The sequence below is a fragment of the Ostrea edulis genome, chromosome 7, assembly GCF_947568905.1.
Source record: "Ostrea edulis chromosome 7, xbOstEdul1.1, whole genome shotgun sequence".
Classification (NCBI taxonomy): Eukaryota; Metazoa; Mollusca; class Bivalvia; order Ostreida; family Ostreidae; genus Ostrea; species Ostrea edulis.
Window position 1 is genome coordinate 53,204,143 of NC_079170.1, and position 7,080 is coordinate 53,211,222.

Sequence of the window (7,080 nt, forward strand, 5' to 3'; positions counted from 1 at the left end):
CTACACTGTAACTGTAATCATAAACAACCAAGAACATTCGGAACTATGTCATCGTGCGACGTACCGTTTGCCTAGTTTCCATGCAGTTTAAAAAGCTTTAAATCTGGATCACCGTCTTTTTACAAAATATGTGGGGAAGATATTTAAAGAATCGTGGGAATGGAGAACAAAACAACGCACCGATATAGGATTCATACAAATCTGTGTTTTAAATACTTATTAAGGACTTCTGAGCCCTGTTCGTTGATCAATAAATGACAATTTCGTATATCTGTGATTTAAATCGGAGTGCAGGAATGCAGTAAATTGAGTAACGCGGACTGATCAGACTTCTCTTACCGACTACAGAAAAACATTCAATTGATCTGATATATATTTTCATTGATATGTTGTTTGTGCGATTGATAAGCTTGAAATGTAGTCATTTTGTAGTAATGTAAATGAAATGTAGTTAGTTTGAAACGAAGTGATGTTTACACAATCAGCGACCGCCTCAACTATCTCTATATAGATATCCTACTTTTAACAATATTTCCGTCGGAACACGATCTCGATGTATTTGGAAAATTAAAATACAAAAATGAATTTCTTTAACGCCTGTCCATCATACGTTACAAAATTCGAACTCGTTGCCACTCTGAAATTACACTGCAGTTTTAAATGAATCCTTGCAAGCAGTGGGGAAAAAACTCTGGAAAATCATTGCGACAGACTGAAGGACAGATAGAGAAGAAACATATATAAGTCCTCTTCAGTTTTACAAACCGACAGGAGGACCAATAACTACATTAGATAACTTCAATATAGCATTTCGCACTCGTAACTTTGTAATACTTCTTCAACAAGCGCCCGGTATTAAATGTGAGAGAATTGGGTATTTTGGTTGGGACTTTAAAAACTGAGGTCTTGTGTTGCAGCAAATGTATACTACACAAAAAAACAACAACCAGTGAGCACCACGCATTGGAAAATATTTGTGCCGCTTCATCTAAAGTTGGTGGCATCCCTATATGATTGTAAAGTCCGCAAACGGGACGTAAAGCAACACAATCCCAAAACTATCTGCTTTTATAAGTCCATGAGTTTTAAGAAAAGGGTTTTGAATTGATAACCTTCAGTAAGACTAAATTTTAACCACATAAAGCTGTCTTAATACAAGGAAGTTCTAAATTCCAAGCTCGATACGTAGTCTGCGATTTCGAATTGTAAAAAAATGGGATGAAAAATCAACATGGATTTCTACACACCTACAGTATACGACACGAGTTTTATGCGTGTTCCACAAACACCATTAAAATTGTCGGCACCTTTGAAGTCCTATTTCTTCCGCGCGAGCTAGACATTGTAGTCCACCGAGGATCTCCGTGGATGCCACCGTGCATCTCCGTGGATTTCATCTGTACCTCCGTCGATGCCACCGTGTACCTCTGTGTGATAAAACAAAGAAATAATTTCCGAAATGATTCACCCAAAAAACCTTTCCGCTTAGCCAGCATGCATGCCCCCACACCATGAATTATTTAGAAATTAGCTATAGATCATTCAGTTCTTGTAATTGTTGTTTAATGATACGTTGGTGTTTTCGGTACATATCCGTATGTAGACTTCCCTGCAGACGTTCACACTTTTTTATGAAACGCCCAAATTCTCGACATCCTGTATATAAACTCCTGTGTTATTCTCACCACTCGTCGGTACATTATTTCACGGCACGTGCAGCACAATTTCACAAAATAAAAGCAGGATCATGAACAACGACAATCACATGCCAGTAATTTCAATTTGATAAATAGCAGCTCAAAGAAATGTGTACCATAAGCAGTGGTTTATTTTTAACGTAAGGTTTTCATTGTGATAAGGAATAGTTGATTAAGGTCTGCTATATACATGTTTACATTGGAGATGAAGTTCATTATGTAGTCAACTGTGATGCAATGTGAGCAAAGAATCAAATTTTTATCACATAAACAAATAAAAATTAAAAATATCTTTACTTTTAAACAAATCTTTGGAAAACTCCGTACTTTCATTAAGAAAATAATAAAATAAAATAATAAAATTAATAATAACACGTTGTTTTTTTCTAACTTGATAATTATTCTTTACACGCATGTATTACTTACTAAATGTATATATAACGGCTTTTTGTATACCATTGCATAATGGTGATGAGATCCAATAAATTGAATTGAGTACATGTAGTCTTGAAATATCGCAAAGTATACAGTTGACAACGACTGAAATAAAAATGCAGACGTTTTCTCGTTTATTCAGTGACTCACAAACTTCCGTGTCTTCTGAATGAAAGTTGTAAAACAAACGTACTAGGTTTTGGTCAGTTATAACATCATACGGGGTAAAATTCATCTCATCTCCGCTAGTAATGAGTTTTGGGTCATCTGTGCCTTCGTGGACAAATAATCTTGGCAAGCGAAGATGGAAAAAAAAATGCCTAGATAGTCCGCTTGCATTAACATGTATTATGATTTATGAAGGTGAAATCGAAGAATTATCCAGTAAATCCAATGATGTTGTAGTATATATAGCATGTATTTATTTTATTTTTGACTGAGAGGGAGATAGACAGCTAAGCACGTAACATCGTTTTAGAAGGGGGGGGGGGGACTCATTCATTAGTCCTAACCCGGACCAGCCGAAAAAATTAACATGTAAAGAAAACAATATGGGAAATAAAAAAAAATATCAGAATGAAAGTGGATGGATAATTAATCAGAAAGAAATTGTACTTTCAAGATTTATACTGATCGTATTAAACTTCCCGTATCTGCATACATTCATGAATATTTTTTTTTTTTTTTTTTTTTTTTTTTTTTTTTTGGCTTATGACATTTTTATTTCCCAGACCTATCACTATAACATATAACAAATAGACTAAACGATAGAAGAAAAAAAAGTGTGGAAAGCTGCCAGGGATGGGGCCCTAACTAAGCTCCACCTAAATAACAATATATATTCCCTATTACATCTCGCAGGATGTAGAAGAAGGAAAAAAAAACCTGAGAGAAATACAAGATTATATAATCATATGAGAACAAAGTTATACAAATATAAATACATGTACATCATTTCTAGAGGATATTAAAGTATTTCGTGACAACTACCCAAAGGGCCCTTCTCACACTCCAAAAAGTCTATTTTGACCCTGGGTAGTCATGTAAAAGGGAATGCAGATCATTTCCCTTTACTTTATTTGTACATGATATGAATAGCATGCAACACAATTTGTAATATAAATATATAAGACTATAATTTTTTTACAATACTATCAAGAATATGCGAAAAAGATACCTTGTTTAATTTTTTGTATACAGATACATTGAATTTAAGGATTCCCTTTACATTCTTTCGAATGTCATAAGATTGCTCTTTTTTTTTTTAATATTCTACAATACATTTTATATTTGTAAATTTTACATGCAATTAGTGATAAAAGATTATTTAAAAATACTGTTTTCTCATTGATTTCCCAAAAAAACCAAGAACAATGTTTTTCCATGAAACTTGAAAATTCAATGTTTTCTCAACGATTTTCCAAATTTCACAAACATTTTTACATTTCAGTACCAGATGCTCATTATCTTCTTTTTCCTTACATAGTGAACATAAATCCGTATCATTAACTTTCCATTTCTTTAACATAACTCGGTTGCTGGTTAGATTGTTCAACAACTTGTAATTGAAATCAGCAATGTGGGTATCAAAAATATTACATATTTTTTGTTTATATATTGCACTCCAAGACTGTTTTGAAACATTGAAGCTTTTAGAATAAAAATTTTGGTGTAGAGGAGGTACAAATTTCTTATCCCGATAAATATCATAGAACATTTTACTTGAGAAATCTTTCACATGTACAATTCCCTGATTTAGCAGTAGAAAGTATGAATTATCTTTTATATGTACATTTTCATATATTATATTTTGAACATCGAAAGGTTGTAGTAATTTTCCTATGGCATTTTTTACAATATTATATTCACAAATCCAGTTTTTCTTGCAAATCAATTTATCTATAAACCATTCCATCGGCTTAATACCATTCTCATCCACCACGTCAATCACGTATTTCAGACCACTCTTTAGCCATGATTTTAGAAATATAGGTTTATTTTTAAATACCACAATATTATTACTCCATAATGGCTCCCTCAGTATATTGTTCAAACAATCTAGCCTGTTTCTACCCTTGCATTCATTAAAAGATGCGAACATTTCCTTGTAAAACATAGGAAATCCATCCATTATCTCATACTGTTTGATATTAGTGATATTAGTTTTACTTAAATAGTCAAGATCATAATTGTTTTCCAAACATATGCTATTCACAAAACGGTATAATGGATTTCTTTTATCTAATATTTTCTTAATCCATGATATTCTTAAAGATTTAATTTTTGATAAGATATCTACAACTCCAATGCCTCCACTAATGATATTTCCGATTAATGTATTTCTTTTTATTCTATCTCTCTTATTCCAAATGAAATTGTAAATAAGTCTTTGAATTTCTTTGATAATGTTTGAATCTGGTAGGTTTAATATCGAAGCTATATATATAATTTTAGATATTGCAAGACTATTTTAATTATGCAAACTTTGCCAAAAATGGTTAAGTTTCTTGTTTTCCAAGATTCAAAAAGTTTCTCTACATCACTGGTGATTTTTGTCCAATTATTTCTCAGGCACATTTCTTTATCATAGCCAATATATACACCTAATGCTTTTACACATGAAACATTTACATAAACATTATGAATTTTCTTAAATCTGTTTTTTAAAGGTCCAGTTAATATGCATTCTGTTTTTGACATATTTAATCTCATACCCGAAACATTACTAAAATTACTTATCGCCTCGAGGGCCTTCTTTAAAGACTTTTCATTTTCCATTGGAAGGGTAGAATCATCGGGATGCTGTATTATCTTAATGTCTTTTTCCATTCCTTCTTTTTGAAACCCATGTATGCTGGGATTGTTTCTTATTGAAATTCCTAATATTTCAGCCACAAAGAGAAACAAGACTGCTGATACCGGACATCCCTGCCTTATTCCCCTATGCATCATGCAAGTTTTAGATATCCATCCATTATTTTTTATTCTGAAGATTGGATTTGCATATAAGATGTGAACCCATTTAATAAAAGTTTCACCAAAGTTAAATCTTTTCAGTACTTCAAACATAAAATTCCACTCAATTGAATCAAAGGCTTTCTGAAAGTCTAAAAATAAAAGTATAAGTTCTCGATTATTTTCTTCACAATAATCAAAAATGTCCAAAATTAATCTTGCATTTAGTGCGATATTTCTTCCTTTTATATAAGCTGTTTGATTTATTGATATCAAATCATCTAGCAGTTTTTGTAAACGCCTGGCGAATACAAAAGCTATTATTTTATAGTCTGTGTTGGTAAGGCTAATTGGTCTATAATTTCCTAGGTTTTGTTCGTCTCCTTTCTTATAAATCAAAGTAATCAATGATAATCTCTGCGTATAAGACATTGTATTTAAATCAAAAATACTTTGTAAAACACAATAGAAATATTGTTTTATTTCTTCCCAAAATGTTTGATAAAATTCACATGGTATTCCATCCAGACCAGGATATTTATTGCTTTTCATATTTAAGAGTGCCTCTGAGCATTCCTGAAGTGAGGGAAATATTTCTAATTCATTTTTCTCCTTATCTTTCAATGTAAATTCTAAGTCTATAGCATTTATATATTCGTTGATATCCGTGGTTTGTATATTATTTGTTCTATATAAATTTTCATAAAAATTGCACATATTGTTTAGTATGTCATCATCATCGAGTATGATATCACCAGTTTCTTCTCTTAAAGCTTTAACTACATTATTTATTTGTCTTCTCTTTTCTAAATTTAAGAAGTACGAGGTATTCTTTTCTCCTTGTTCTATCCAATTGGCCCTAGACCTAACCTGTGCACCTTTTGCTTTTTTATCTACAAGCTTTGATAATTCATTTTCTAAATTTCGTTTTTGATTCATGTCAATATTATCCGCAGGTAATTCCTCAATTTTTTTGATTTCCGATTGTAAATAGGCTAACTTATGAATAATGAATATTATAATCAATGATTACCAATGCACACTCTCTCTGTTGCTTTCATTATCTAATGCATCTAAATTTTAAAATGATTTCACATAGCAATTAAAGATTAATAATCGATAGCGTATATGAATAAAAGCAAATAATCGTTAAGTCATTTCTGTTTATATTGATATTAGTCTTTTTTCATGAACTAGTTGCATTTGACACCGAGGATTTACATCCTTAAATATTGATTACAAGCACGTAGAATCGGAGATGGTGTAATTTGAAAACTTGAAAGTTAAGGATTTAGCCTTGCAGCTTGTAGCGACAGTAGTATAACCCGTCCCGATGGGTGGTTCAACTGAGTGCAGTTTTGAGTGTGGGCCGATGGGTGGTTCAGCGGAGTGCAGTTTTGAGCGGTATTGACATGTATGTAGGGGTCAGCAGGTGGCCAGCAGGCCACCTGGTGCGGTCAAGCTGGGGAGGTGGGGAGGTCAAGCTGGGTAGGTGGGGAAAAATCTGGGGCGATAGCGTGTGAACGTTTTGATATTGGATTTATATTCCTGGTGTATTTCTTTTTGTTAAATTTTCAAATAAAGAATTAAAGAGCAATGGTTGAAAGTTTACACATTTATTCAATGAACAAATTTACACATAATTTACTAACCTCATCTAACAGCTGACAGAAAATAGATAGGCATCAGGTTTCATTTCTCGGAAACGCGGGTATTTCGTAAACAATGATCTCGGCTATTTGGTAGTTTTCATACCACCACTCACACACCACATACCACCACATGTACACCACTACTGGCACACCAGATGCCATCACTTACATTTTCTTTAACATTACTCACACCACTTCCTATATAGGTCCTAAGTTTTGCATTTCTTAGCATAACAATATTAATGAAAGAAATTGATCTACCGTTTTTAGTTTGCATGTGTCACCATACTATCACTGAAATTTCCATTAACACCACATACCATCACCCATACACCACATAC